Below are 13,399 nucleotides of genomic sequence, written 5' to 3'. Positions count from 1 at the left end.
TGACTTTTCACCTTGCTTATAGTTTCCTTCATTGTGCAAAAACTTTTAAGTTGAATTATGTCCCATTTGTTTATTTTAGTTTTTATTTCTATTAAAATGGGAGGTGGGTCATAGAGGATCTTGCTGTGATTTATGTCAGAGTGTTCAGCCGGTATTTCCCTCTAGGAGTTTTATAGTTCCTGGTCTTACATTTAGATCTTTAATCTATTTTGAGTTTATTTTTGTGCACAGTGTTTGAAAGTGTTCTAGTTTCATTCTTTTACAGGTTGATGACCAGTTTTCCCAGCACAGCTTGCTAAAGAGATTGTCTTTTCTCCATTGTATATCTTCGACTCCTTTGTTAAAGATAAGCTATCCAAGGTGTGTCGATTTATCTCTGGGCTTTCTATTTTGTTCTGTTGATCTATATTTCTGTCTTTGTGCCAGTACCATTCTGTCTTGATGACTAGCTTTGTAGTGTAGTCTGAAATAAGGCAGGTTGATTCCTACAGTTCCATTCTTCTTTCTCAAGACTGTTTTGACTATTCAAGTTTTGTGTGTGTGTGTGTGTGTGTGTGTTTCAATACAAATTGTGAATTTTTTTGTTCTAGTTCTGTGAAAAATACCATTGATAGCTTTATAGGGAGTGCATTGACTCTATAGATTGCTTTGGGTTATACACTCATTTTCACTACACTGATTCTTCCAATCAATGAGCATGGTATATTTCTCCATCTATTTGTGTTATCTTTGACTTCTTTCATCAGTGTTTTACAGTTTCCTATATATAGGTTTTTTGTTTCTTTAGGTAAATGTATTCCTAACTATTTTATTGCAATGATGAATGGGATTGTTTCTTTAATTTCTCTCTCTGTTTTCTCATTGTTTGTGTATAGGAATAGAAGGAATATCTGTGTATTAATTTTATATCCTGCAACTTTATCACATTCATTGAATAGCTCTAGTAATTTTCTGGTGGTGTCTTTAGGGTTTTCTATGTAGAGGATCATGTCATCTGCAAACAGTGAGAGTTTTATTCTTCTTTTCCAACCTTGTTTCCTGTTATTTCTTTTGCTTCTCTGATTGCTGTGGCTAGGACTTTCAAAACTATGTTAAATAATAGTGGTGAGAGTGGGCACCCTTGTCTTATTCCTGGTTTTAGGGGAAATGCTTTTAATTTTCTGCCATTGATGATAATATTTGCTGTGGGTTTGTCAAATATGACTTTTGTTATGTTGAGGTATGTTCTTTCTCTGCCTGCTTTCTAGAGAGTTTTTGTCATAAATAGGTGCTAAATTTTGTCAAAGGTTTTCTCTCCATCTATTCAGATAATCATACTTTTTTCTTTTAATTTGTTTATATGGTGTATGACATTGATTGATTTGCAAATGTTGGAGAATCCTTGCATCCCTGGAATAAAGCCCATTTGGTCTTAATGTTTTATCTTTTTAATATATTGTTGAATTATGTTTGATAGAATTTTGTTGAGGATATCTACATTTATTTTCATCAGGGATATTGGTCTGTAGTTGTATTTTTTTGTAACATTTTTGTCTGGTTTTGGTATTAGGGTGATGGTGGCCTCATAGAATAAATTTGGGAGTTTATCTTCCACTGCAATTTTCTGGAAGAGTTTGAGTAGGATAGGTGTCAGCTCTTCTCTGAATTTTTGGTAGAATTCACCTGTGAAACCTTCTGGTCCTGGGCTTTTTTTTTCTTGGAAGATTTCTGATTATGACTTTGATTTCCATGGTTTTGATGGGTCTGTTAAGATTTTCTGTTACTTCCAGGTTCAGATTTGGAAGTTTATACTTTTCTAAGAATTTGTTCGTTCCTTCCAAGTTGTCCATTTTATTAGCTTATAGCAATCTCTTATGATCCTTTGTATTTCCGTGTTGTCTATTGTGATTTCTCCATTTTCATTTCTAATTTTATTCATTTCATTTTTCTCCTTTTTTTCTTGACAAGTCTAGCTAATGGTTTGTCTATTTTACTTATGTACTCAAAGAACCAGATTTTAAATTTGTTGATTTTTGCTACAGTCTTTTTAGTTTATTTTTCATTTATTTCTGTTCTGATTTTTACTTCTTTCCTTCTACTAACTTTGGGGTTCTTCTTTCTTTCTTTATCTAGTTGCTTTAGGTATAAAGATAGGTTGTTTATTTTATGTTTCTCATGTTACTTGAGGTAGACTTGTATTGCTCTGAAACTTCCTCTTAGCACTGCTTTTTTGAATCCCATAGGTTTTGGGTTTCCATGTTTTCCATTTTTATTTGTTTCTACGCATATTTTGATTTCTTCCATGATCTGTTGGTTATTCAGAAGCGAGTTATTTAGCCTCCATATATTTGCATTTTTAATAGATTTTTTTTTTTTTTTTTCCCGTTCAGTCACTCATCCTTTTTGACTCTTTGCAACCCTATGGACTGCAGCACGCCAGGCTTCCCTGACCATCACCATCTCCAGGAGCCTACTCAAACTCATTTCAATTGAGTCAGTGATGCCATCCAACCATTTCATCCTCTGTCATCCCCTTCTCCTACCCTCAATCTTTCACAATATCAGGGTCTTTACTAGTGAGTCAAGTCTTTACATCAGGTGGTCAAAGCATTGGAGTTTCAGCATTAGTCCTTCCAATGAATATTCAGGACTGATTTCCTTTAGGATACACTGTTTTTGTTTGTTTGTTTTTTCCCCTGTAGTTGACATCTAATCTTACTGCATTGTGATCAGAAAAGATGCTTGAAATGATTTCATTAAAAAAAAAAAATTGCCAAGGCTAGATTTATAGCTCAGGATGTGCTTTCTCCTGGAGAATGCTCTATGTTCATTTGAGAAAAAGGTGAATTCACTGTTTTGGGGTGAAATGCCCTATAAATATCAATTAAGTATAACTGGTCCATTGTATCAATTAGAGCTTGTGTTTTCTTGCTAATTTTGTGTTTGGTTGATATGTCCATAGGTGTTAGTGGGGTATTAAGTTCCCTGGTATTATTGTGTTACTGTTAATTTCCCTTTTCATATTTGTTAGCATTTGCCTCATGTATTGAGGTGCTCCTATGTTGGGTGCATATATATTTATAATTGCTATATCTTCTCCTTGTATTGATCCTTTGATCATTATGTAGTGTCCTTCTTTGTCTCTTATCACAGCTTATATTACAAAGTCTATTTTATCTTGTATGAGTATTGCTACTCCTGCTTTCTTTTTGTCCCTGTTTGCATGAAAAGTCTTTTCCAGCCTTTCACTTTCACTCTGTGTGTGTCCCCAGATTTGAGGTGAGTTTCCTGTAGACAGCATATATAGGGGTCTTGTTTTTGTATCCATCAGCCTATCTCTGTCTTTTGGTTGGAACATTTAATACATTTACTATTGATAAGTATGAACCTGTTATCATTTACTTTGCTGTTTGGGTTCATTTTTATAAACCTTTACTGTATTTCCTGTCTAGAGGAGATCCTTTATCATTTGTTGGAGAGTTGGTTTTGTGATGCTGAATTATCTCAGCTTTTGCTTGCCTGTAAAGCTTTTGATTTCTCCTTCATATCTGAATGAGATCTTTGGTGGGTAGAGTAATCTTGGTTGTATGCGTTTCTCTTTCATCACTTTAAATATGTCCTGCCATTCCCTTCTGGCCTGAAGAGTTTCTATTGAAAGATCATCTGTTATCTTTATGGGGATCCCCTTGTGTGTTTGTTGCTTTTCCCTTGCTGCTTTCAATATTTGTTCTTTGTGTTTGATCTTTGTTAGTTTACTTGATACATGTCTAGGGGTATTTAGCCCTGGGTTTATTCTGTTTGGGACTCTCTGGGTTTCTTACACTTGGTTGGTTATTTCCTGCCACATACTAAGGAAGTTTTCGACTGTTATCTCCTCAAGTATTTTCTTATGTCCTTTCTTTTCATTTTCTTCTTCTGGGACACCTATGATTCAAATGTTGGGGTGTTTAACATTGTCCAGAGGTCTCTGAAATTGTCTACATTTATTTAATTCTTTTTTCCTCTCTGCTTCATTTATTTCCATCATTCTATCTTCTACCTCACTTATCCTCTCTTCTGCCTTGGTTATTCCACTGTTGGTTCCCTCCAGAGTGCTTTTGATCTCAATTATTGGATTATTTATTATTGATTAGTTTTTCCTTATCTCTTCTAAGTCCTTGTTAAACATTTCTTGCATTTTCTCAATCCTTAACTCTATTTATCTGTAACTCCAGTTTCTTTTCAGGATTTTGGATCTTTTTTACTATCATTATTCTGAAATATTTTTCAAGTATACTCCCTATCTCCTCCTTTTTTGCTTGGTTTGATGGGTTTTTAGCATGTTCCTTAACCTGCTGAATATGTCTATGCCTTTCATTTTGTTTAGGTTACTGTTTTGGGGGTGCCCTTTCTGCACGCTGGAAGTTTGAAGCTCCTCTTAATTATGTAGTCTGCTCTTTGTGGGTGGGGTGGAACTAGTGGCTTGTTAAGGTTTCCTGTTTGGGGAAGCTTGTGTCTGTGTTCTAGTGCGTGGAGCTGGATCTCTTTTCTCTGGAGTGCAATGAAGCATCCAGTATTGTGTTTTGGGGTGTTTATGGGTTTGACATAGCTTTGGACAGCCTGTCTTTGAATATCCAGGGCTTTGTTACTGTTTTGCTGTACAATTGGCATGAAGTGTCTTGCACTGAATCTCGCTGGCTTTTGAGTGGAACTTGGTTTCATTGTAGGTGTGGATACATTTGGGTGAACTCTTATCTATACTGAAATACTGATTTTGGTCAACACCAAAATCAGATTGATTATATTCTTTCCAGCCAAAAATGGAGAAGTTATATACAGTCAGGAAAAACAAGACAGGATCCTGACTGTGGCTCAGATCATAAACTCCTTATTGCCAAATTCAGACTTAAATTAAAGAAAGTAGGGAAAACCACTAGACCATTCAGGTACGACCTAAGTCAAATCCCTTATGACTACACAGTGGAAGTGAAAAAATAGATTCAAGGGGTTAAATCTGGTAGACAGAGTGCCCGAACAACTATGGATGGAGGTTCTTGACTTTGTACAGTAGCCAGTGATCAAGAGCATCCCCAAGAAACACAAATGAAAAAGGCAAAATGGTTGTCTGAGGAGGCCTTACAAAAGGCATGAAAGGAAGAGAAGGGAAAGGCAAAGGAGAAAAAGAAAGATATACCCATTTGAATGCAGAGTTCCAAAGAATAGCAAGGAGAAATAAGAAAGCCTTCCTCAGTGATCAATGAAAAGAAATAGAGGAAAACAATAGATTCAGAAAGACTAGAGATCTCTTCAAGGAAATTAGACATACCAAGGTAATATTTCATGCAAATATAGGCACAAAAAAGGACAGGAATGGTATAGACCTAACAGAAGAAAAATATATTAAGAAGTGGTAAGAATACAGAGAAGAACTATACGAAAAAAAAAAAAAAAAAAAAAACCTTCATGATCCAGATAATCACGATGGTGTGACCACTCACCTCAAGTCAGACACCCTGGAAGGTGAACTCAAGTGGGCCTTAGGAAGCATCACTATGAATAAAGCTAGTGGAGGTGATGGAATTACAGTTGAATTCTTTCAAATCCTAGAAGATGATGCTGTGAAAGTGCTGTACTCAATATGCCAACAATTTGGAGAACTCAGCAGTGGCCACAAGACAGGAAAAGGTCAGTTTTCACTCCAATTCCAAAGAAAGTCAATGCCAAAGAATGCTCAAATTACCGCACAACTTCACTCATCTCACACGCCAGCAAGGTAATGCTTAACAGTCTCCAAGACAGGCTTCAGCAGTATGTAAATCATGAACATCCAGATGTCCAAGCTGCTTTTAGAAAAGACAGAGGAACCAGAGATCAAATTGCCAACATCCATTGGATCATCGAAAAAGCAAGAGTATTCCAGAAAAACAAATACTTCTGCTTTATTAAATATGCCAAAGCCTTTTACTCTGTGGATCACAACAAACTGGAAAATTCTGAAAGAGATGGGAATGCCAGACCACCTGACCTGCCTCCTGAGAAATCTGTATGTAGGTCAAGAAACTACAGCTAGAATTGGACATGGAACAACAGACTAGTTTCAAATTGGGAAAAGAGTATATCAAGGCTGTATATTGTCACTCTGCTTATTTACTTATATGTAGAGCACATCATGTGAAACGCTGGACTGGATAAAGCACAATCTGGAATCAAAATTGCCAGGAGAAATATCAATAACCTCAGATATGCCAATGACACCACTCTTATGGCAGAAAATGAAGAACTAGAGTCTCTTGATGAAATTGAAAGAGGAGAGTGAAAAAGTTGGCTTAAAGCATTCAGAAAACCAAGGTCATGGCATCTGGTCCCATCACTTCTTAGAAAATAGTTAGAGAAACAATAGAAACAGTGAGAGTCTTTAATTTTTGGGCTCCAAAATCACTGCAGATGGTGACTGCAGCCATGAAATTAAAAGACGTTTCCTCCTTGGAAGAAAAGTTATGACCAACCTAGATGGCTTAATATATAGCAATGACATTACTTTGCCAACAAAAGTCCATCTAGTCAAAGCTATGATTTTTCCAGTAACCATGTATGGATGTGAGAGTTGAACTATAAATATATCTGACCGCCAAAGAATTGATGCTTTTCAACTGTGATGTTGGAGAAGACTCTTGAGAGTCCCTTGAACATCAAGGATATCCAATTTGTCCAACCCAAAGGAAATCAGTCCTGAGTGTTCATTGGAAGAACTGATGTTGATGCTGAAACTCCAATACTTTGGCCACCTGATGCAAAGAGCTGACTCATTGGAAAAGACCATGATGCTGGGAAAGATGGAAGGCAGAAGGAGAAGGGGACGAGAGAGGATGAGATGGTTTCATAGCATCCCTGACTCAATGGAATGAGTTTAAGTAAACTCTAGGGGTTGGTTATGGACAGGAAGCCCTGGCATGCTACAGTCCATGGGGTCGCACAGAATCTGACATTGACTGAGTGATTGAACTGAATTGAACTGAACTGAACTGAACTTGTCTATTAATTTTCATTGGTGTCAGGAGTTCTCTGATGTTTTAAAGTTTTGGAGTTAGGCCTCCTGCCTCTGCAATTCATTCCTTCTCTTACTGTAGCCTCATGACTTCTCCATCCATACAGCACAAAAGATGAAACCCTTATAGGTTATTGGTGAAATAGTTCTCCACAGCCAGGAACAGCCATTAAAGAGAGAGAGAGAAAGAAGATAAGAGGGAGTAGGTAGCTAGAGGTGACCAGGAGGAGAAAAGGGGGAGTCAAATGTGGAGAGAACAATATAGCCAGTAATCATATCCCAAGTGCTCTCCATAGCCTGCAACACCCAGAGAGGTTCACAGAGTTATGTAGAGAAGAGGGAGGAAGGAGATAAAGGTGACCTGGAGGAGCAAAGGGAGAGTCCAAAAGGTAGAGAGCAATCAAGCTGATAATCAAATCCCTAAGTAAAGATGGATCCTGAAGATTAGTTTCTTAGCAGTACAAAAATTGATATCAAATATCAAAATCAAAGATTAAAAAGCTAGAATGGAACTTAGACTCTCAAAAATGCAATATAAAAATGCAAAGCATAATTAGTCACAAAAAATAAAGTAATATATACATATGGAATTTGTTTTAAAAATAGTTTTTTGTTTTTTTTTTTAGAAAGGTAATAGTGGGCTATAAAAATGAGAGTTAAAGGAGTAATAAAGAACTAACTTAAAAAATTAAAAAGTGATAATAACAAAAATATGTCTACGAATTTCTCTGGAGCTGTTGTGAGCAGTGTGGTGTCAGTTCGTGTCAGATAGCCCCTTGTTCAGGCTTGTATTTGTTCTCAAGTTTTATAGGTGCCCCTCAAATGCACAGTCTGCAGTATTAAATGCAGGGTTTTAATCTATTGGATCTGTCACTTTCAGCGCAGTTCTCCCTGTTTGTTTATTTTGGCTTCCTCTGTTTGCAAGTCTCTTTAGTGTCTTATTTCCGCCCTGACACAAGGGGACAAAGGTGGCCACTTATTTAGGCTCACTTGTTCAGTTTCGTTGTGGGGAGGGAGGGACACTGCAAACAGACTCTGCTGGCATGCGTTGGAAGTGCTCACAGTGGACGGACCACACTGGTTTTGCCATAGTCCAAGGCAGTGTGTACTTCCCACGTCTCTAGGGTGCTCTGCAGGGACACCATTCCAAGTGGGCCCTGCATTTCATGAGCACTAAGCTGCTCATGTTCTCAGGTGCTCTACGGAGGCAGAGACCCAGATGGGCTGTGCGTTTTGTGTCCTTTCCAGGTACAAGCAGCTGAGACCAGGTGTTTTATGAGTGCACTGTCCCGGGTGGGCCATGAGTCTATTCCCTGCCTGATCCTAGCTGCTGTTTCCTGGGTGTGCCATGAGGGCACAGTCCCAGGTGTGGTGTGTGTCTCCTCTGGGGACCTGATCTCAGGCTGCGACTCTCCTGGCAGATGTCAACTGTCCAGGATCCCAGGAAGATGTGGTGAGCAGCTGGCATCCTGCTCACAGTTTGGTGGAGGATGTGGACTCAGGGGGCGACATTGCAGGAACCCCTTGCCTTCCGGCTCTGGCTGTCGCATTCCTGCCTCTCTGCCTCTGGGGAGGGAAGGCCCTATAGGGCAGGCTGCTTGCTCTCCTCTTTTATTTTCCCAATCCTTTTTTCTGTGAGTGCATGCGTTAGAGACTTTCACATGAAAGGTCTTTTTTGTTTTGTTTTGTTTTTTTGTCTCTTTGGTGATCCCACTCTTTGGGTTGCTATCTCACATTAGCTCCCTCAGATTGTCCTCAGGGCATTCAAGCCCGGTCCTTACCCTAAGGACTGAGGATGTAGCCCGCACCTCCCTGCCCAGCCCTCACTGTCTTGTGAATGACACAAGCATCTGGGTCACTTCTCTGCTGGCAGTTGCAGATAGGTGTGTGTTGTGTGGTTTTTTTTTTGTTGTTGTTGTTGTTGTTCTCGTTTTTCCTAGTCATGTTGCCCTCTGAGATTCCAAAACTCCCCACAGACATGCCCATGAGAGAATTTCCTACTGTGTGGAAACTTGTCCTCCTTCAGGACTCCCTCCCCAGGGCGGGTCTCCATCCCTAAATCTTTGTCTCTGTGTTTGTCTTTTATATTTTGTCCTACCTACTTTTGAAGAGATTGGCCTTTCTGGGTGCCTGTATTCTCCACCAGCATTTAGAAGTTGTTTTGTGGAAGTTTCTCAACATTCAAATGATCTTTTGACGAATTTGTGAGGGAGAAAATGATCTCCCCATCCTATTTCTCCACTGTCTTGGGAACCCCCAACCCCAGTTTTAAATTTGTTAACTTTCTTGCTTACATTTTTTTGTGTTGTTTGATGACCTACTTTCCATTTCATTTGTTCTAGTAGTCACCATTATGTAACTTAAAATTTAGAGAACTCTACAAAAATTAAAGATTTTTGTCATAGTAGCCAGTCTAATACTCATCACTTACCTGCTCTTTGAATTGATTCATCCACATTATATATCCTTCCTCTTCGTGTAACATAAGATATACAAAGAAGCAAAGTCCTCAGAATAAGATGTCTCTTATTCGTTCTAACAGTGTGTGTGTGTGTAATCAATAAAGCTTTCTAGATATACATACCACTAGCCAATGAGATAATTTACTTATTATTTTCTGTTTGTGTGTCTTTTATTTATTTTTCTTGCATAATATCTCTAGCTAGAACTCCAGCTATGTTGACTAGAAGTAGCAAGATTGGACATTCTTGTCTAGTTCCTAATCTTAGAAAAATATTTATCATACTTTTACCACTCACTATGAAATCAGTTGTGGGCTTTTCATTTATAGACTTTATTATACTGAAATAAGTTTATTCTATACATAGAAAATGTTATAAAGGTTCAGAATAAAAAGTAAACACATAAAAATCAATGGCATTTCTATACACTAAAAACAAACTATCTGAAAAGGAAATTAACAAAAAATAATTTCAATGACATACTGTAAAAAAGAATAAAACATTGGGGCTAAACCAAAATTGTACACCTAAAATGACTTCACATTGATGGCTTAAATTAAAGTAGACACACATAAATGAAAAGACACTTCATATTCTTGGATTAGGTGGTATAACAGTGTCAAAATATTCATAGAAATAATTCTACAGGTTCAATGCAATCTCTATCAAAATCCCAGTGACATTTTTTGTATTAATGCATAGAAAAAAATCTTAAAAGACATATGAAACCACAAAAGACTCTGGATAATCAAAGCAAACTTGGAAAAGAAGTGATATCTTACTTCTTGATTTCAAAATACAATGCAAAGTTATTAATTAAAACAATGATATTGGCATAAAATAGACATGTAAACCATTGGAAAAGAATTGAGAGCCTAGAAAAAAGCCAATGCATACACACAGTAGGGCTTCAGTAGGGCTTCCCTGGTTGCTCAACTGGTAAAGAATCCTCCTGCAATGCATCAGACCCTGGTTTGATTCCTTAGTCAGGAAGATCACCTTGAGAAGGGATAGACTACCCTCTATAGTGATTTTGGGATTCCCTGGTGGCTCAGAAGGTGAAGAATCCACCTGCAGTACAGGAGACCTGGATTCGATCCCTGGGTTGGGAAGATCCCCTGGAGAAGGGCATGCCAATCCACTCCAGTATTTTTGCCTGGAGAATCCCCATGGACAGAGGAACCTGGCAAGGTACAGTTCATGGAGTTGCAAAGAATCAGACACGACTGAGCAACTAAGCAAGTCTCATACAATCATCTGGTCTTTGACAAGGTGGCAAGAATACACAAAGGGGAAAGGGTAGTTTTGTTAACAAATGTCATTCCACATACAGAAGAATAAACCACGTACAAATATTGACTCAAAATACAAACTTTAAGAATTATGATTGAAAAAAAAAAAGAATTATGATTGAGAACATTTAAAAAAATGGGTAAAAATGAAAATTACACTATGATTAAAAATTGATACCATGCTTAACATGAATTTGTTAATAAAATGCATTATATGTAAATGCTATCTAAGCCTATCACAGAATTTCTCTATTTAAGTGACTGATGGAATTGCTATCAGCAGAGCTGGTTTACTTGGAATTTCATTTCATTATTTTTTTCTTTTACATTCATCAGCATATACATTATTTTGATTGTTCTTCACAGCGTTCTTTGAGTTTCCCTCTTCTTACTTTTTGTTATAATATGCAATATATTATAATAACTACTCTGTACATAGACATGAACATTGTTTACTGCACTCTCTCCACAATGGCAAGAGTGTTATGTCTGCCTGCAATTCACTTTCACACTCTATGTGTTGTCATCATATCTATTCCTATATTCAAACTTTCCAAACATTCCCTGTAAAGGCCTGTCTTCCTTCGTTTAATCTAGCAAGATCAACTTTTCACAAAAATGTATTCCAAAGGAAGTTGTCTCTATACATATATTTATAAATATAAAATTGAACAAGTATTTTTTTTAATTATTATTACAAAGGTATTAAGATGTTAGTACATGCAGTGAAAACTGAAATGGAAGGGAATAAAATAAGTAGTTCCCAAAATAATTTGATGACGAAGATACTTCAACTCTCTATCCCAAGGGACATAATTTGAGAATTGCACATTTAAGTCTATGTAGACTGAATGTGTATTCTTTTACTTGGTCACTTTGTAATACTTGGATTTAAAATTTGCCCTATATCTTTCTTTATGTGATTTTATATGTGCATGTGTGCATATGTGTGTGCATGTGTGTATGCTAGGAGATAAAACAATTCTGCCAACAGAAGACTCTTCTTCACCAATAAGAGACAAAACACAGCTTACTACTCTTTGGAATAAACAAACTCACAAGCATGAAAATTAGCATGAAAGTGGCCATGAAGTTAACACAAAATATCATACATTCTAAAACATTCTAAAAAGAAGTGAAAGTGGATGGCAATTTATTTGTCTTTATATACTCAAAATTTTCTATTGTTCCACAGGTTTTAAATGCATCAAAGTAAACTATTTCTTGATTTTTTTTCATATTTCTGCCTGATTATTCCAACTCATTTCTGTATATTCTACTTTATTGAGCACTATTCTTCACTCAGTACACTACTATATAAAGTGGACCCTTCATAAATATTGTTCAGTAACTCACTTACCCAATTAAATCCCACTGGGATTAAAATAACAAACTAAAAGGTTTCCTATTGTTGATAGCAATAATATTAATGAATAGCAATATTATAATTATATAATACAATTGTATTATTTGATATATTAATTGGTATATTATTAATAATAAAAATATAGCTATTATTTACTATAGATAACTGTCTAATAAAAATTACTCCAAAATCTTTAAGCATTATGTAGATGAAAAGTAAACCATTCCCCATTCCACATTAAGAGTGAGATAATGTAATTCTCATTATATTAGATTATTATATAAAGTGTCAATAAATTAACCAGAGATTAAATCAACAAATGAAGCTTTTATACCATATATTCTAGGTGATAAGTACACATTGCACTATCACTGGTAAGTCTTGTTGAGTGAATGAAATTATCCAACACAATATATTTAAAGTGAACACATTAGACATTGTGTTGGAAAAAAGAAACACTAAATAATATTCATTTTTGTATGATAAATGATCTGCTCTTCATAATTTAATTACTGTAAGCATGAACCAATTGTCAATACATTTAGTTTGCAGATAATATAAATTCAGGAAGCATTGGACCAGGAAACAAGCAGGGAGTGAAATTAAAAAGAACTATGTCCTTATCGACTATGTAGCTGCTAAAACAAGATACTACAAATGTTGGAGAATTGTCAGGTTGGTTTATTTCTCTCCCGTGGTTATTGTCTCATTATAAGAAAAAATTGAAACAACAGACTAAAGGGTTTAAAACAACAGACAAATTACAACTCAGTTACAGTTCAAACAGATCTTATATTAAACGGCCTTTCTCAAGACAAGACAGCAGGTCAAACCCAAAGGAGTTGTCATAACCATCCCTCCTGGTTTTCCCATTTTTATACTTGCCTCTCCTCCTTTTGGCTGTGCTCTGTGCAAAACGGGGCTTGTGCCCACTACAAGTCATGAAAGGGAAGGCAAATAGACACACATTCAAGGCTGAAAGACATTGATAGTTGCATAGCAACAGGTTTGTTGTGATGTCTTCTCATAATTCAGTTATTAATTGTTGCTGTTCAGTCCCTCAGTCGTGTCCAACTGTTTCTGACCTCAGGCAGTAAGCCGGCCTTCCCTATCCTTCACCATCACCTGAAGCTTGCTCAAACTCATAACCATAAAGTTGGTGATGCCTTCCAACCATCTCATCCTCTGTTATCCCCTTCTCTTCCTGCCTTCAAACTTTCCCAGCACCAGGGTCTTTTCTGATGAGTCAGTTCTTCTCATCAGGTGGCCAAAGTAT

The sequence above is a fragment of the Cervus canadensis genome, chromosome 20 (genome assembly GCF_019320065.1).
Source record: "Cervus canadensis isolate Bull #8, Minnesota chromosome 20, ASM1932006v1, whole genome shotgun sequence".
In the NCBI taxonomy this organism is placed as follows: Eukaryota; Metazoa; Chordata; class Mammalia; order Artiodactyla; family Cervidae; genus Cervus; species Cervus canadensis.
Note: the sequence above shows the minus strand (reverse complement) of the source record.